The following is a 20,385-nucleotide window of genomic DNA, read 5'->3' as shown; positions in this document are numbered from 1 at the left end:
CGTATGGATGGAAGTGGTGAAGGAAGTTAGCAGAGGATGTGTGGTCCCTCTAACCTGGAGAGAGGGTGCCAAGAAGATCTAGGACCTCAGGAGACAGGAAATGCTTTAAGGTGCCAAGCCCTCACTCTGACTTTCCCAGCATTCTCCTACATAGAATTCTTCAGAACAACAGAATGAGCTCCACTCATTCCTCTCTCTTCAGGCACTTCACATTCTCATCCCCCTGCCAGGGGATGATCTGAAGGAGGATGAGACCTCTTCGGAGAATGAAGATCCGGAGACCCAGGAACCTCAGGAGGCTGCTGAAGGTCAGTATGAGTACGATCGTGCTATGGAGAAAGAAGACGTGGGAGACGTGCCTGTGATATGTTAATCGCTGACAGGTTCCAGGAAGAGTATAATCAAGTGAGGGAATGTGGCCATGTCTCTCCTGGCCCTCAATGCCATTTTCTTTCAACTCGGGGGATGTCCACCCATTTGCAGCGAGAACGAGTCCCGCATTCACACTTGCCTCATGAATCGCCAGGCCATGATCTTTGCTTTGGTCTGTGGGGCCCTGTGAGTGAGCTCACTCTGGGAACTGAGACCCCACTTAGGAACAAGAGCAATGTGAGAGAAGACTTGAAGCCTTTGCCACCATCTAATGATGCAAACACTGCTGCAACTGAGATGTGGACATGCCTAGGGATCTCCTCCTCCTGTGCATGTCCTTTGTTCTGCCACTACGTAAGAACATAAGAAACAGGAGCAGGAGTAGGCCATTCAGCCCCTCAAGCCTGCACTGCCATTCAATAAGATCATGGCTGATCTACCCCAGGCCTCAACTTCTCTTTCATGCCAGCTCCTCATAGCCCTCAACTACCACTGAGGAGACAAAAATGCTGCTAGATTATCAATACTGATGAGCTGCCTTCAGTGGCATTCTTTAAAGAGGAAAGGATTAGAAACGCTAACATCACACATATCCAATGAAGATTTAAACACATCTCCCTGACATCACACATGGGGTGCAGATACTAGTTCAATTGAGGTTGACATCACAGTAATGTGAGTCTCACAGTGAGACACTATCACTGAGTGGAAAGAAGGCTAAACCTCGAAATAAGAGGATTCCAAAGTATGAAATCACAATGCCTTCAGTTGATAGGAACATTCACATAACCATCAATTATATTAACAAAAATGCAATTTATTTACATGTCTAGCACACATGTGACCCAAAAGTGACATCCATTTTTCTTAACTTTTCTAACTCTAGCGCTACACCTGGGTGCAGCCCCGAGATCCGCAGCAGAGGTGGAGGCAGCCGGCTGACTGCTACGTCCTGATGTCTGTGATGACTTTGGCTGATGTCCTCTGTTGCCCTGTGGACTGGAGGGCCTAGGCCTGTTAAGGGTCACCTGCTCAGCGGCAGAAGAGCTCTCGGTGGCCTGAGAAGCTGGAGTGGATGGGGTCACAGGTAGAGGGGGCTGTGAGCAGCTGCGCTCTGTTAGAGTGTCCTAAGAGGAGGCCCCCGGGGTGTCTGGCTGATACTGATCCTCCCTGTGGGTGCCCGAGGGCCCCGCCCTGACTCCAGCAGGGGATGGTGCCCTGGAGGGGGGTCAAGGTGCCTTGTCCCCATGTCGCCTACATCCTGCTGGTGCTCACTAGGGTGTTTGTCCATGGATTGCAGGGCCGAGTGCAAATCCGGCAAGACCACTGGACCAAGGTCTCCATGGCGGTTGCCAGCCTTCCCATGGTGACCTCGAGGCGTTCGCATGTTGGAGCCATGTCAGACAGAACGTGACAGACTCCTCCTCTGTTCGCTCTAGCCTGTTGGGTGGTGTATGCCTGATGTTCCGCTGCCACCTGTTGTTTCAGCTGTAGCATAGATTTGGCAGCGGCTCATCATCTGACTGGGACCAAGCGAGTGGCTGATCTCTAGCAGCCCCTCCAACTGCCAGAGACCTGGGCTGCCCCTGCATCTGATTGTTGCAGGGACGGGTCAGTGAGGTGTTCCCCAGAAAGTGAGCCCGAGCCTAATCTACATCTGTGCCCCACTGACATGTGTGCCTCTGAGCTGGTTGGGGGGGTGCGTGCAAGTGCCATGACAATTCTTCCAGAGCTTCCTCCTCGGATGAAGTCTAGAGGCTTGCACTGGTGGTGCTGGACTGGCTTGGGGGCCTCGATGTGCTGGTGCCTAGAAAATAGGAAATAGCGTTTCAGCTAATGAGCATGAGCTGGATAAGACTGCACGTGCCTCACTGTGAACGTTAGGATTTGATGAAGTGATGGAGCAATGATTTATACTGGGTTGGTGGGAGAGGCCAATCTCCCCTTCCTCATGGGAGCAATCCCTGTCTTCCCCAGCCGGCTCAGCTGCAGCCTCCTCAAACTTAATGAGGGCAGCGATGTTGGCCGTCCCTCCCCAGGTCTGTGCTCTCTCATACCTGTTGCGCACCAGCTTGGCCTGTATCAAGAAGAAAGAAAGGCATGTGATGAGATGGGATGGCGCAGAGGCTGGGTGAGATGCATGTTCCCTGTGTGTGCTAAACTCTCCCCAGAAGGGCCAGAGGATGGAGTGAGAGCAACATGACAAATGAGGTGGTGGTGATATGAAAATCTCGGTGAGAGAACGAGCGTTGATATGTGTGCCCCACTAATGGTTGTGTGAGACCCCTGAAGGGAGTAGCTGTTTGAGTGCATGATGCCATGATGAGAATTTGATATTGAGGGAGTTGAAGGATGATTTACCCTAACGGAACAGATAAGATCATTCTTCCTCTTCCTGCACTGTGTGGCATTTCGGGTGTGGGTGCCAGCCATGCTGACCTGCTCCAAGACAACATCCCAGGCGGGAGAGGTGAGGCTGCTGTGCTTCCTGCAGCCATCCCTGGGATAGCACATGTGACTGTGCACCTGCATCCCTCTGATCAAGGCTGGAGGGCCTGGTGCGTGAAGCAGGGTGCTGCCTTCTTCTTCAGGCTCTCAGCCTCCCTCTTCTGGCTGCCAGAGATCTCTGACGGGCTAGTGGAGTGAGATTGTGTGTTGAACTGGCCTTTAAAAATGGTACCCAGACCTGTGAACCCACCAGATGACAGCGGCCGCACAATTCAACTCCTGACCTGCCTGGTGATTTGGATCAATTCACGCCTTTGCATGATTAATGAAGTTCTAAATGCAGAATCGGGCGTGAGTTCTTGCCATTCTAGTCGGTGGGGGTGGGCGCTGCTGCAACCGCCCACCACCGCACTTAGTCTCTTTTATGGAAAATTCCACCCATTAATTTGTTCTTCCCACCACAGATGCTGCAAGACCTGCTGAGTATTTCCAGCATTTTCTGTTTTTATTTCAAGGAACATAAAAGAATCTGTTAAGCAGTTTATTCACCTGTGAATTTCCAATTGTTGACAAAATGCCTATTTTCCATCGGTCTGCTGATTTGGTCATACTTTTGTTAGCCTGGCCTTAATTAAATCATATCTCTGATGAATAGAATTTTTTGTTAATCACACCATAGAGCCACAGATGTATACAGTACAGAAGGAGGCTATTTGGCCCATCGTGTCAATGCTAGGTCTCAGCTAGATTATCCCCAAACCCCCTAATCTCATTACCCTGTTCCCATCCTACAGCCCTATCAGCTTCAAATAGTTATTAACTTTTCCATTGCAAGATTCAGTAAACAATTACTTACTGTCTGAAAGAATCCTATCCTCCAACAAAATATGCGACAATAACAAATGAACCATGAAACCCATCATAATAATGGAGTTTAACACTGCTCTTCATAGCTATTTAACTCGCAATTGGAACATTGGGATAAACAGAAAATTGGGATAAAAAGCAAAGTTGTTCTAGCTGCTCTGTACTTCTAAATGGATGTCAACAGTGCCTTGTCACATCAATAAAGAGACGGGCAGCCAATCTAATAAATAAAAGAGATAAAGTATCGCTCTGACCCTGCTGTAGAAGCTTTTGTATGCTTTACACTCAAGGAATTGAGTTACTTAGTAAATCTTGCTCAATAATCAATCTCACACACGCTCAATTCTGTTCGCCAAAAATGGGACAACTTTTAGGCTGGAGTTTGGGACAGCAATAAATGCATTGAAAAACTACTGTAATCATTATTGGTCCAGATTAAATGAGGACTACAAAAGCAATAAATTCCAATAAAGGGCACAGGAAACATAAAGCATTCAATGCTGAATATATACCTATATGTAGAAAGAAACATGCCATTCAAACTTTTTGTCTTGCACTCATCAAGACAGATTCACAAGAATACCAATTCTAAAGGGAATAACAATTAATATTGCATGATTGGTTGGAAAGTGGACTCTGATTGGTAGAGGTGTTGCTATGGCGAATGCACCAGGGAACTCCACTTGACAACCAATCAGCACTCTCTCCTCGTGCAGTATATGTTGTTGTTCCCTTTAGAACTGGTAATCATGTGAAACTGTCCTGCTTTGACAGCATGTCTCTTTTTTTCAGCAATGCTCTATATTTTAAAAAGGCAGATTGAGTATGCGCAGAGAACTATTGATCAGTAAGCTTAACATTGGCAACAGGAGAAGTAATAGAATCCCTACTAAAGAAGAAAATGGACAAATACCTAGGAACCAAAAATAAGCTAATGAATAGGCAACATGGATTTCAAAGGGAAAAGCCTTGCTTGGCCACCTTCATTGAATTATTTGAAGAGTTAACAGAGAAAGTGGGCTAGAGTAATGTAGATGTAGCCTATATAGATTTCCAAAAGGCCTTCAATAAGGTGCCATATAATAGACTAATGAATAAGATGAGAGCGTGCAGTGTCAGCGGACAAGTAGCAGAATGTATAGCTAACTGGCTGCAGGACAGAAAGCAGATAGCAGGGGTAATTCAGAGTGGCAGATGATGGGAATTGAATACCCACAAGGATCATTTGTTCACAATTTAGATTAACAATTTAAACTTTGGAATCAAAATACAATTTCTAAATTTGCGGATGACAACAAGTTGGGAAGGATAGGACAGACACTGAGGAGGACTGCAACAGATTGGAGGAAGATATGAATAAACTTGACAGAATTGACATATAATTGGCAAATGAATTTCATTGTAGATAGATGAAAGATATTACATTTTGGTAAGAAAAATAATAATGTCACACATTGCTTCCAAAATAAAAATGTAAATGTGTAGAGGAGCAAAGGAATCACTAAAAATTATGGTGCAAGTCAATAAGGGCATAAAAAACAAACCAGAGGAATAGCATTGAAAAATCGAAATGATATGCTAAAGTTTATCGAACCTTGTATCAACCACACTTGGAATGCTTTGTACAATTCTGGTGACCATTTTAAAAAAAGGACGTAGAGGCACTAGAGAGGGTGCAAAAAAGATTTACTGGTATATGGATTATATCAGAATTGCGAGGTTATAAGCAGGAAAGGATGAACAGCCTGGGTCTCTCTTCTTTTAAAGAGAAGGCCGAGGGATGTCCTGTTTGAGGTTTTTAAAATTATAAAGGGTTTGATGGGGTAGACACAGGGGGAATTTTTTTTTCTGGGGTAAAACATAACTAGGGGGCAATAATATAAGGTAGCCACCAAGAAATCAATAGGAAATTCAGAAGTTGATCTTGCAGAGAGCCAGCAGAGGCACAATGGACAGAATGTTCTCCTTCTGTGCTGTAAGCATTCTATTCTATGATTCTTGATCCAGAGACTGGTATGAATGTGGAAATTGCTGTTTTGGGCTTGTTTCCATGGTTTGTGCTGCCACCATGCTTTGGCTTGTTAGCCTTTATTTGTTCGATCTTCTGACTCAATGAGTTTTCTCTCACTCTATGAGTGACTTGGAGATAGCATTTTTAAAACTGTTTATTTACATTATTTACATCCAAGACCTCATGCTTCCATCATCATTAACATAACGTCTAATTAACATAACCATTAACTCTTTACTCTACATCTCCCCTCCAAGTATAAATATAATCTCAAAAGTCTTAAATTATTTTGTTAAACTATTTACATTTCATTCACACTGTCAACCTCGTGTACGGTTTACAGTTTTCATCCAACTCGTACCTTCCCACGACCACCTCCCCCCGCCCCCTGCAGCCAATTTTGCCAAAGGCTTCAATCCCCCAGGCTGTTCTTGACTCTCTTGGAGGACATGTAGGATGTATGTGTTCCGTTATCTTTTCCTTCAAAAGCAAACACGTTGGTGGAGTGGGATAGCAGCTTCTCATGACAGCTGGCTCCTGGGCTGTGACTCTTATGATGATTTGAATGTAAAGGCATTGAAAGCTAAACAAGGAAAAACTGATTCAAGAGGAAACCCTCCTGGATTCGAACGATCACAGACCCTTGAAAAGGAAGTCAACGAACTGACATTTTCTCTTTTATCTTCTTCTGTGTTGCGCACTGGTGAAAGCACCGGCTTGAGAAAATGAAGCACTTTCACCTATGAAGAAACTCACAGCTGTATCATTCACTGCTGCTGTGACAAGAGAAGTATTCCATACCGGAGTCATGAGTGAATCCAGTCGACAAACAGTGGAATGAAGAACATCCTGAAGACACTGCAGGGTATGAGGAAACCTCTCTTACTCCTACTCTTAGGGCAGGATTTTCACTTTCTATAGGTAGAGGTATCATTTCCATGCTTACTTCAGCATGAGGCTGCTCCACTGCAGACAATGGAGTGTCAGCTGAAGAAAGGATTGCGGCATCATCAGCTATGGAATAAACTTCCAGACTGGCACAAATAGGAAGTACCTGCGTAGTACTCTTCAGCTGTAGAAGCCCTGTAGTTTTGGCCACTGCTTCTCTACTGGAAGAAAGCTTCAGTGCATCCATGGCTTGCTGCTGAGTTCCAAGTGCGAGCTGCAGTGACTGTGACTAGTGACAGTGAACCAACCCTTAGAAAGTGACTGTGACACTTTACCCATTGACTGTGAAACCTGACATTGGCCAGGATTTTCTGTTCGGCATTTGGGGGGTGTTTGGGGAGGGTGGGGGGAGGGGGTGGGGGGGTGGAATCTGTCAAAGGCCTGTTAAGGCCATTAATAAACTAATTAACCTAATTGTCAGGGCTGCCCGTCCAACCTTAAGGTTGGCTGGCAAGCAAAGAGCCCAGGCGGCCTTCGCATTTTACATGAAACCTCATCCACGGGCAGGATGAGGTTTCATGAAGAGTTTAATAAATTAAATATTTTTTAAACATTTGATAAACATGTCCCAGCTCATGTGACGCTGTCATAAGGGGACATGTGTAAATGATTTTTTACTTTTTTTATTTTGATGTTTCAAATTGAATATAATCTCCCTGAGGCAGCTCCGTGCCTCAGAGAAATTTCTGTGCCCTTTTGCACGCATGCACGAAAGAGCGCAAGCCCATACTCGCCCTCCTCCCCCCGCCCGCACAGGTAGCGCTGAATGCTACCAGGTGCGCGTCATGCTGGGCGGGCTTTAATTGGCCCTCCCCACATAAAATGGCGCACAGCCAATCGCAAGCGGCAATGGGCTCCGTGCCTGCCTGCTCCCGACCAACCCGCCTGACGGAGAGAAAATTCTCCCCATAATGTCTGTGAAACCTTACATGGTGATGGTTAAATCTTACCCAGTGTCTGTGAAACCTTACCCAGCGTCAGTGAAACCTTATCCAGTGAGGGTGAAATCATACCCAGTGTCTGTGGAACTTTACCCAATGACTGTGGCACTTTATCCTTGTCTGTGAAACCTTACACAGTGTCTGTGAAACCTTATCCAGTGACTGTGAAACCTTATCCAGTGCCTGTGAAACCTTAAACTGTGACTGTGAAACTTTACCCAGTGTCTGTAAAACCTTACCCAGTGCCTGTGAAACTTTACTCAGTGACTAAAACCTGACCTAGTGACTGTGAAACCTGACCTAGTGACTGGGAAACCTTATCCAGTGACTGTGAAACCTTACCCAGTGACTGTGAAGCCTTACTTAGTGACTGTTAAACCTTTCCCATTGACTATGAAATTTTACCCAGTGAGTGTGAAAGCTTATACAGTCTGTGAAACCTTAAACTGTGACTGTGGAACCTTAACCTGTGTCTGGAAAACCTTACCCAGTGGCTGTGAAACCTGACATAGTGACTGTGAAACCTTACCCAGTGATGGTGAAATCTTACCCAGTGTCTGTGAAACCTTATCCAGTGACTGAAAACTTACCCAGTGACTGTGAAGCCTTACACAGTGTCTGTGACATTAAACTGTGGCTGTGAAACTTTACCCAGTGGTGTGAAACTTTACCCAGTGACTGTAAAACCTTAACATGTCTGTGAAACCTTACCAGTGTCTGTAAAACCTTACCCAGTGACTATGAACCCTTACCGAGTGACTGTGACACCTTACCCAGTGTCTGTGAAAAACCATAAGCAATACCTGTGACACCTTACGCAGTGTCTGTGAAACCTTACCCAGTGACTGTGAAACTTTACTCAGTGACTGTGAAACTTTATCCAGTGATTTGAAACCTTACCCAGTGACTGTGAAATGTTACCCAGTGACTGTGAAATTTTACCCGGTGACTGTGAAATCATACCTAGTGTCTGTGAAACCTTACCCAGTGTCTGTGAAACCTTACCCAGTGACTGTGACGCCTTACCCAATGTCACGACTCACTGGGGATAGTACGCTGTAATACCAAGCACCACTGTTTCCCGAGCTGCGACAATTGTGAAAAGTTTGATCAAACCAGATTTCCCCAATTCTACCTAACTGTTTAATTTAGGTTAACAGAATACGAGCACCAGGTTTGTAAACTTAATAAGTAAATAACTGTTTATTGAACAAACTGTCATTAACAAGTGGCAAAAGAAAGAAATATGTCCTGCTAATTTCTAACTCTATAACCTAAACGCAACCCCTTCGTAAATCCCTATACACACACAAACAAGACACACAAAAACATGGCTTTCAAGGGTGGGATAAAACAGTTCAATAGCACCAATTCCAGAGTACAGGATTTGATGGTGGATTCTGATCAATGTCTTCCAAATTCCTTTCAGTTCTTGTTGCTGACATGAGGTGGTCTTCCAACACTTTCAGTATTTATTTCACTGGTTGAGCACTTGTCTTTCAATGTCTCTAAAGTGATTTCACCTTTTTCTCTTGACAGGGGTTTTCAATGAGAGAGCATGTTATAGAGATATGAGGGGAGAGAAAAAAACAGCTAGCTGCCACTGTAGGATTATTGGAATCTTACACACACAGGAGAGAGACATTTTAGCTCTTTTTCCTTTCAGACTAGGAGCTATTCTGCTGCACTGCTCTCACACAAAACCTGGTCACCTGCTCAGAACCAATTAAAACATTTTTGCCAGGCAGCTCCCTTGGTCCAGGATTCCTTTCCCGCAACATCCTGTCTTTCATGGCACACTCTGTTCCAGGACTGCAACATTGTATATAGCCCTCACACTGTTCCAGTGGACATGTCCTTTAAACTGCAGTCATTGTAATTTTAATCTACAGTCCAACAGAAAATACAATGATATATTCTTTACCTCAGTCTAACAGAAATAAAAAGATATGCTCTTTACATGTCTCCACCCTTAAAAGAGATGAAACGCCATTTCAAAATGTGTTTCATCACAAGGTATGTGACACATGGACAACAAAACATGGGACTTACTTACATTCATCCTTCCCCTTATACAATCTTACGCAATCTTCAGCATTCCTTACCCCTTTAACTTATTTTGGCATTTTACATCCGGCACAATGTATCTGCGATCACATTATCTTTGCCAGTAATATGAACAATCTTTACATTGAATGGTTGAAACCATAATAGACTCCATCTCAACAGTCTTGCATTTTGAGTTCTAAACTATTCAATGAACGCCAATGGATTGTGGTCAGTCTAGATTAGTGTTTCTTTGTTATCATGTTGTACATAAACTTCAAAGTGTTGAAGAGACAACAACAATGCTAGAGTTTCTTTTTCTACTGTAGAGTACTTCCTCTGATATTGATTTAGTTTCTTGGAAAAGCACCTCCAACGGCTTCTCTATCCGTAATTGATCAACTTGTAACAGGACTGCACCTACCCCCAAGTCACTAGCATCAACTGCCATTTTAAAAAGTTTTGTAAAGTCAGGGGCAGCACACATGGGTTCATTTATTAAGATTGCCTTCAGCTTTTCAAAGGCTGCTTGGCATTCTGCTGACCATACCAATTTTGCCTGTTTTCTTAACAAATTGGTGAGAGGTATAGCTATTGTGCTGAAGTTAGGCACAAACTTCCTATAAAACCCACACATTCCCAAAAACTTCATGATTTCTCATTTAGTTTTATGAAAGGGGAATTCTATTAGAGAGTCCACTTTTGCTGTCCTTGGAAACACTTGCCCTCATCCTATAATGTGACCTATGTAAGTTAACCTTGCTTTTGCAAATTCACTTTTGGCCAGATTTATGACTAAGCCAGCCAACTGCAATTGCTTAAACAGGTCCTCTAATTGCTTTACTTGTTCTTCCCGTGTGTTACTATATATTACAACATCATCTAAGTAAACCACACAGTTATGTACTTTAGCTACGACTTGATTTATAAGTCTCTGAAATGTAGCTGGGGCATTTTTAAACCCAAATGGCATGACTAGACATTGATACAACTCACTTGGTGTAACAAAGGCGGACATTTCTTTAGTCCTTAATGTTAATGGCATTTGCCTGGACCCCTTCAATAGATCAATTTTAGAAAGAAATGAGGCACAGCCAACCTTATTGATGCAATCTTCTAACCGAGGAATTGGTCCTTGTTACAACATTCACTTTCCTGCAGTCTATATAAAGTCTAATGGATCCATCCAGCTTGGGAACCAATACTACCTGTGAACTCCAGCTACTTTGGCTAGGCTCAATCAATTGACTGTCCTGCATATACTAGATCTCTGTTTCTACATGAGCTTGTTTTTCTGGGCTCAACCGATAATGATGTTTTATTGGCATTGAGTCTCTTACGTCCACATCATGTCTAGCTAACAAAGTACATCCAGGTGTATACCTGCAAATTCCCTTATACTTCCTAAGTAACCTTATTAGACCTTCCCTTGGTCCTTCCTCTAAATATGGGAACACAGTGTCTAACTGTCCCAGTATTTTCGTATTGGCTAGTCGAATTGTGGGAGGTCCGCTTTGGGCACTGTCTATTTCTCCATCTATCTTGCCCTTACTGTCTCTGTTATCCTCCACTACTTCTACCACCTGGCACACTTGCCCTGCCTTATCATCTTTTCTGCCATGATATTGCGTCAACGTGTTTATGTGGCATAACCTGCAAAGGTAATAATACCAATACTTCATCTCCTGCTTGGAATGTTCTAGTTGTAGCATGTTTGTCTGCCCATTCTTTCATTTTGGCTTGGGAAATTGTTAAGTGCTCTCGTGCTACTTTACATGCTCCTGTGAGTCTTTCTAGAAACGTGGACACATAATCCAACATGGGGGATTCATCTTTCTGCTGTGGGAACTTTTCCTTAATCACTTTTAATGGACCTCTTATTTCATGACCATAGATCAATTCGAATGGACTAAATCCAGTAAATTCATTTGGAGAATCTCTGGTAGGAAATAGTAAGAAATCTAATCATTTGTCCCAATTCTTTGGGTGTTCATGGCAATAGGTCTTAATCATGGTTTTGAGGGTCTGATCGTATCTCTCTAAAGCTCCCTGTGTCTGTGGGTGATAGGCGGTAGGCTTTAATTGTTTGATACCCAAATTGCTGATTATGCCCTGGAAAGTTTTAGACATGAAGTTAGAACCTTGGTCAGATTATATTTCAATTGGTAGGCCATGAGTGAAAAACGGAGTTAACATTTCTACTACCACCTTAGCTGTAATTGTTCTTAAAGGAATAGCTTCTGGAAATCGGGTTGGCATATCCATGATTGTAAGGATATACTGATGTCCTGTTTTCATTTTGGATAATGTTCCCACACAATCTACTAATACCCAACTGAATGGTTCTTCAAAAACTGGCATGGGTATTAAAGGTGCTGGTTTAATTAAACCATTGAGGTTTACCTGCTACCTGACATGTATGACACATTTTACAAAATTGCACGAAGTCCTTATGAAGTCTTGGCCAGGTAAAATGCCTGTTTTATCGATGCTTGGGTTTTCCGTATTCCTACATGTCCTGCCATAAGGATTTCATGTACTACTCGTAATATCTGCTTACAATATTTGGGAGGTACCACTATCTGACGAACAACGGTCCATTCCTTATCCGCAGGTCTGTGAGGGTGTCTCCACTTCCTCATCAGAACTCCGTTTTTAATGTAACAGCTCTCTGGAACTCCTTCCGCCTCAGCTTCAGTGTGAGATGACTGTGTTAACTTGTTTAACTCTGGATCTGCTTTCTGAGCCTCAATTAATGAAGACATGCCAAACACTTCCTTTGAATTATCCTCATCCTTAAATAAAGTTTTGGCCACTCTAACATCTGCTCGTGGTATTACTTTGACCTCTGGTGATGAACTTTTCTTAGCCATTACTCAGCTCACCACACATGATGGAAAAATACCAGGAACTTGTTCTTTTCTGTCTCTTTAGCCTCTCTCGAACTTTCTGTAATTATGGGCGAAGCTATAACCTTCACTCCTGCCAAATCATTCCCAAGAGTAAATTAACTCCATCCACAGGTAATTTCTTAACCACTCCTACAACCACCGATCCAGACAACAAATCACATTCCAATTGCACTTTGTACAATGGAACCAGGATATACTCACCACATATCCCATTTACCAATATTTTAGCTTTCATTGAACTCTCTGGAGGGAAAACTAGGTCCTTCTCCAGCAAAAGAGTTTGAGTAGCTCCTGTATCCTTTAATATAGTTATGGGTTTAGCTGCATCATTTGATGAAAAAGGGGCTATCTTTTTAGACAAAAACCCATTATATCTCATCTACCTGATTCACTTCACCTGCATTCACAACAAGTGTTTAACTACAAATAAGAGACGGAGGTAAAGCTGTAATTTGATCTGTAGCATTTTCTTTTTCAGTTCCCTTTTCAGACTCATTCTTACGAACTACAATAAGTCCCATGGGCTTCCCTCGCAACTTCCAGCATTCTAAATGAATGTGTCCCAATTTATCACAATGGAAACGCTTAGGCCTTTGAGTTTCACCTCCATCCTCAGTACCTTCCTTCCTGATCTGGGGAGGAGATCTCAAGGTATTCCCTCCTATTCATTCTTTACCCTGGCTACTTGCCTTCCTTTTACCCTCCCACTTTCTCCCCTTTTCAAATTTATGGGGTGATGGAAAAAATGTTTAGTTTTATGGATCAGCTCATAATCATCAGCTGCCTGACCAGCAATTTCTTCACTGGGTTCTGATCTGGAAATAAGTCCTGCCTCAACTACTGGTGTCTCTTTTTTGACTATCAGCATTTTAAGCTGGAATTCTTGCTCTTTTTCTCTTTCTTTCTTTTCTAACTTCGCTATTTCTAACTCCCTATGAAATTTATTTTCTCTTTCCTTTTCTGCCTGTTCCCAATGGAATGCCCGTTCTGCCTGTTCCCTTTGGAATGATCTCTCTTTCCTTTTCACAGAATCACACAATGCAGAGGAGGCCCTTCGGCCCATCGAGTCTGCACTGACACGTCAGAAACACCTGACCTACCTACCTAATCCCATTTACCAGCACTTGGCACATAGCCTTGAATGTTATGATGTGCCAAGTGCTCATCCAGGTACTTTTTAAAGGATGTGAGGCAACCCCCCTCCACCACCCCCCAGGCAGTGCATCCCAAACCATCACCACCCTCTGGGTAAAAAAGCTTTCCCTCACATCCCCCCTAAACCTCCTGCCCCTCACCTTGAACTTATGTCCCCTCGTGACTGACCCTTCAACTAAGGGGAACAGCTGCTCCCCATCCACCCTGTCCATGCCCCTCATAATCTTGTACACCTCGATCAGGTCACCCCTCAGTCTTCTCCGCTCCAAAGAAAACAACCCAAGTCTATCCAACCTCTCTTCATAACTTAAATGTTTCATCCCAGGCAACATCCTGGTGAATCTCCTCTGCACCCCCTCTACTGCTATCACATCCTTCCTATAATATGGCAACCAGAACTGCACACAGTACTCCAGCTGTGGCCTCACCAAGGTTCTATACAACTCCAACATGATCTATGCCTCGATTGATAAAGGCAAGTGTCCCATATGCCTTTTTCACCACCCCACTAACATGCCCCTCCGCCTTCAGAGATCTATGGGCACACACGCCAAGGTCCCTTTGTCCCTCAGAACTTCCTAGTGTCATGCCGTTCATTGAATACTTCCTTGTCAAATTACTCCTTCCAAAGTATATCACCTCACACTTTTCAGGGTTAAATTCCATCGGCCACTTATCTGCTCATTTGACCATCCCGTCTATAACTTCCTGTAGCCCAAGACACTCAACCTCACTGCTAACCACCCAGCCAATCTTTGTGTCATCCGCAAACTTACTAATCCTACCCCCCACATAGTCATCTATGTCATTTATATAAATGACGAATAATAGGGGACCCAGCACAGATCCCTGTGGTACGCCACTGGACACTGGCTTCTAGTCACTAAAGCATCCTTCTGTCATCACCCGCTGTCTCCTACAACTAAGCTAATTTTGAATCCACCTTATCAAATTACCCTGTATCCCATGTGCATTTGCCTTCTTTATAAGTCTCCCATGTGAGACCTTGTCAAAGGCTTTGCTGAAATCCATATACACTACATCAACTGCACTACCCTCATCTACACACCTGGTCACCTCCTCAAAAAATCAATCAAATTTGTTAGGCATGACCTCCCTCTGACAAAGTCATGCTGACTATCCCTGATCAAACCTTGCCTCTCCAAGTGGAGATAGATACTCTCCTTCAGAAATTTCTCCAATAGTTTCCCTACCACTGACGTGAGACTCACAGGCCTGTAGTTCCCTGGCTTATCTCTGCAACCTTTCTTAAATAGCGGAACCACCTTAGCTGTTCTCCAGCCCTCTGGCACCTCCCCCGTGGCCAGAGAGGAATAAAAAATTTGGGTCAGAGCCCCTGTGATCTCCTCCCTTGCCTCGCTCAGCAGTCTGGGACACAAATCATCCGGACCTGGAGATTTGTCCACTTTTAAGCCTGCCAACACCTCAAATACCTTGTCACTCCCTATATCAATTTGCTTAAGAACCTCACAGTCTCTCTCCCCGAGTTCGATACCTTCATCCTCATTCTCTTGGGTGAAGACGGATGCGAAGTATTCATTCAGCACTCTAGCGATGTCCTCTGGCTCCACCCATAGATTGCCCACTTGGTCCCTTATAGGCCCTACTCTTTCCCTGGTTATCCTCTTCCCATTGATATACTTATAGAATATCTTTGGATTTTCCCTACTTTTACCAGCCAGAGCTTTCTCATATCCCCTCTTTGCTCTCCTAATTGCTTTCTTAAGCTCCACCCTGCATTTTCTGTACTCCGCTCATGCCTCCGCTGATTTGCTTCCCTTGTACCTGCTAAAAGCCTCTCTTTTCCTTCTCACCGTAACCTGAATATCTCTGGTCATCCATGGTTCTCTGGGCTTGTTACTCCTTCCTATCACCCTAGAGGGAACATGTTGAGCCTGTACCCTCCCCATTTCCTTTTTGAACGCCCCCCACTGCTCCTCTGTAGATTTCCCCACAAGTAGCTGTTCCCAGTCTACCTTGGCCAGATCCTGTCTTATTTTACTAAAATCCACTCTCCCCCAATCCAAAACAATTTTTTGTAACTTACTTGTCTATTTCTTTGTCCATAACAAATTTAAGCTGTACCATGTTGTGGTCGCTATCGCTAAAATGCTTGCCCACCACCACCTCAGCCACCGGTCCGGCTTCATTCCCCAGAATTAGGTCCAGCACTGCGTCGTCCCTTGTTGGACCCTCTACATATTGACCTAAAAAGTTCTCCTCTACACTTCTCAAGAAATCCACTCCATCCAAGCCCTTAACACTATGTCTATCCCAATTAATGTTTGGAAAGTTGAAATCACCTAATATAATTACCCTATTGTTATGGTTTTTACACATCTCTGCAAATTGTACACATATTTGCTCCTCAATTTCCCGCTGACTACCTGGGGGTCTATAATAAACACCAGCAATGTGGCTGTCCCTTTTTTATCCCTAAGCTCTACCAACAAAGCTTCATTCAATGCCCCCTCCAAGATATCATTTCTCCTTACTGCAGTAACTGACTCCTTAACTAATAAAGCAATGCCTCCTCCTCTTTTACCCCCTCCCCTGTCTCGCCTGAAGATTCTATATCCCGGAATGTTGAGCTGCCAATCCTGCCCCTCCCTCAACCACGTCTCTGTGATGGCTACTATATCTCAATTCCACATGTCAATCCTCACCCTTAACTCATCCGTTTTACCTGTAATACTCCTTTGAAACTTAATGCTGCTGGACTGCCTCTGACTTGATTCCTTTACCGTATTATGACATGTCCCTATTCTGCTAACATTCTGTATCTCCTCCCACTGGTGAATTAGTTTAAACTCCTCCCAACAGCTCTAGCAAACCCACCCGTAAGGATGTTAGTCCGTCTCTGGTTCATATGTAGACCACCCCGCTTGTACAGGTCCCACCTTCCCCAAAAACGGTCCCAGTGATCCAGGAATCTAAAACCCTCCCTCCTGCATCACATCTTAAGCCACATATTCATCTGCGTTATTCTCCTATTTCTGAGCTCATTTTCTTTTTCTGCCCTTTCTTTTCCTGCTGCCTCTAGTTCCAATTTTTTTTTATTTGCAACTGAATTTGAGTCCATTCCAATGAACCACCCCTTGGAGAACTTGGTCTCTCGGGTATTCCTTCCAATTTCAAATGCTGTGCCATCTCTTCAATTATCTCTGCCTTCCTAGCTTTGGCAAGCAACCCTACTCTTAATTTACTTGCCAAGTCGATTAACCTAGCTTTTGGGATCCCTAGTAAAATCAACAGGGACAACACTTTCACTTGCAGGAAAACTTTAACAGTTTCCAGTGCCATCTTCTTTTTGACAGTACTAACCTGGTGTTTCCTTTCAGCTTCTAATACTTACTAAATCTACACCCAAATTGTTGTTGCCTTTTATTCCAAAATATCCCGGATCAGAGTCCCCAAACTTTGTCACGACTCACTGGGGATAGTACGCTGTAATTTCAAGCCCCACTGTTTCCCAAGCCACGACAAATATGAAAAGTTTGACCAAACCATCAGATTGCCCCAATTCTACCTAACTGTTTAATTTAGGTTAACTGAATATGAGCACCAGGTTCATTAACTTTAATAAATAAATAACAGTTTATTGAATAAACTTGCATTAACCAGTGGCAAAAGAAAGAAACATGAGCTGCTAATTTCTAACTCCATAACCTAATCTCTACCCCTTCTTAAATCCTTATATACAAGACACACAAAAATATGGATATAATAGTGGGATAAAACAGTTCAATAGCACCAATTTGGAGTACAGTATTCGATAGGGCGATTCTGGTCGATGTCTTACAAATTCCTTTCAGTTTTTGTTGATGACATGAGGAGGTCTTCCAGCACTTTCAGTATTTCGTTCACTGGTTGAACACTTGCTTTCTAATATCTCTAACAGTGATTTTCCTCTTGACAGGGGTTTTCAGAGAGAGAGCAGGTGATAGAGATATGAGGAGAGAAAAGAAAACAGCTAGCTATCACTGCAGGATTACAGGAATCTTACACACACAGGAGAGAGATGTTTTAGGTCTTTTTCCTTTCAGGCTAGGAGATATTCTGCTGCACTGCTCTCACACAAAACCTGGTCACCTGGTCAGGACCAATTAGAACGTTGTTGCCAGGCAGCTCTCTTGGTCCAAGATTCCTTTCCAGCACCATTCTGTCTTTCATGGTACACTCTGTTCCAGAACTGCAACATTGGAACTATCCTTGACAATGTTCCAGTGACATGTCCTTTAAACTGCAGCCATTGCAATTCTAATCCAATCTCCAACGGAAAATAAAAATATATGTTCATAACATCAGTCCAACAGAAATAAAAAAATATGTTCCTTAAACCAGTGACTGTAAAACCTTACCCAGTGATTGTGAAACCTTACCCAGTGTCTGTGAAATCATACCCAGTGTCTGTGAACCCTTAGCCAGTGACAGTAGACTATACCCAGTGAATGTGAAACCTCACCCAATGTCTGTCAAACCTTACCCAGTGCCTGTAAAACCTAACCCAGTGACTGTGAAACTTTACCCAGTGACTGTGAAACCTTAACCATCGACTGTGAAACCTTACTGAGTGTCTGTGAAAACTTACCCAGTGTCTGTAAAATCTTACCCAGTGAATATGAAATGTTACATAGTGACAGTGAAACCTTACTCAGTGATGATGAAATTAGACCCAGTGCCTGTGAAACTTTAGCCAGTGACCGTGAACTATACCCAGTGTCTGTGGAACTTTATCCAGTGGCTGTTAAACCTTACCCAGTGACAATGAACTTTACGGAGGGTCTGTTGGAACTTTACCCAGTTACTGTGAAAACTTACACAGTGACTGTGAAACCTTACATGTGCCTGTGAGTCCTTGCACATTGTCTGTGAATATTTACCCTGTGACTGTGAAATCTCACCCAGTGATTGCGAAACATTACCCAGTGCTTGTAAAACTTATCCAGTGATAATGGATGACACAAAGTTTGGCTGGGTGATTAACAGTGAGGTTGAGTGTCTTGGGCTACAGGAAGATATAGACGGGATGGTTAAATGGGCAGATAAGTGGCAGGTGGTATTTAACCCTGAAAAGTGTGAGGTGATACAATTTGGAAGGAGTAATTTGACAAGGAAGTATTCAATGAACGGCATGACACTAGGAAGTTCTGAGGAACAAAGGGACCTTGGCATGTGTGTCCATAGATCTCTGAAGTTGGAGGGGCATGTTAGTGGGGTGATAAAAAAGGCATATGGTACAATTGCCTTCATCAATCGAGGCATAGATTACAAAAGTAGGGAGGTCATGTTGGAGTTGTATAGAACCTTGGTGAGGCCACAGCTGGAGTACTGCATGCAGTTCTGGTCGCCACATTATAGGACGGATGTGATTGCACTGGAGAGGGTGCAGAGGAGATTCACCAAGATGTTGCCTGGGATGAAACATTTAAGTTACGAAGAGAAGTTGGATAGACTTGGGATGTTTTCGTTGGAGCAGGGAAGACTGAAGGGTGACCTGATCGAGGTGTACAAGATTATGAGGGGCATGGACAGGGTGAATAGGGAGCAGCTGTTCCCCTTAGTTGATGGGTCAGTCACGAGGGGACACAAGTTCAAGGTGAGGGGCAGGAGGGTTAGGGGAGATGTGAGGAAAAGCTTTTTTACCCAGAGGGTGGTGACGGTCTGGAATGTGCTGCCTGGGAGGGTGGTGGAGGCAGGTTGCCTCACATCCTTTAAAAAGTACCTGGATGAGCACTTGGCACATCATAACATTCAAGGCTATGTGCCAAGTGCTGGTAAATGGGATTAGGTAGGTAGGTCAGGTATTCCTCATGGGTCGATGCGGACTCGAGGGGCCGATGGCACCGTATGATTCTGTGATAGTGAAATCATACCAGTGGCTTTGAAAGCTTACCCAATGCCTATAAAGTCTTACCCATTGACTGTGAAACCATACCCAGTGACTGTGAAATCATACACAGCGTCTGTGTAACCTTACCAAGTGTCTGTGAAACCTTACCCAATGACTGTGAAATCTTACCTAGTGATTGTGTAACATTACCCAGTGTCTGTGAAACCTTACCCAGTGACTGTGAAATCGTATCCAGTGTCTGTGAAACCTTACCCATTGTCTGTGAAACTTTACCCAGAGACTGTGAAATCTTAACTAGTGATTGTGAAACATTACCCAGCATCTGTAAAACCTTAACCAGTGACTGTAAAATCGCATCCAGTGACTGTGATACCTTACCCAGTGATGGTGAAATCAGACCTACTGCCTGTAAAACCTTAGCCAGTGACAGTGAGCTATACCCAGTGTCTGTGGAACTTTACCGAGTGGCTGTTAGACCGTACCCAGTGACAATGAACTTTACGGAGGGTCTGTTGGAACTTTACCCAGATACTGTGAAAAGTTACCCAGTGAATGTGAAGCCTTACACAGTGTCGGTGAATCCCAACCCAGTGACTGTGAAAACATACCCTGCGAGTGTAGAACTTTACCCAGTGTCTGTGAAACTTTACTCAGTGTCTGTGAAACCTTACCAGTGTCTGTGAAACCTTACACGGTGACTGTGAAACCTTACCCTGTTTCTGTGAAACCTTGCACTGTGCCTTTGAATCCTCACCCAGTGACTTTGAAGCCTTAGACATTGACTCTGAAACCTTGCAAGTGTCTGTGAAA

Source organism: Cetorhinus maximus, chromosome 4 (assembly GCF_964194155.1).
Source record: "Cetorhinus maximus chromosome 4, sCetMax3.hap1.1, whole genome shotgun sequence".
Taxonomy (NCBI): domain Eukaryota; kingdom Metazoa; phylum Chordata; class Chondrichthyes; order Lamniformes; family Cetorhinidae; genus Cetorhinus; species Cetorhinus maximus.
This window is presented reverse-complemented; position numbering follows the sequence as displayed.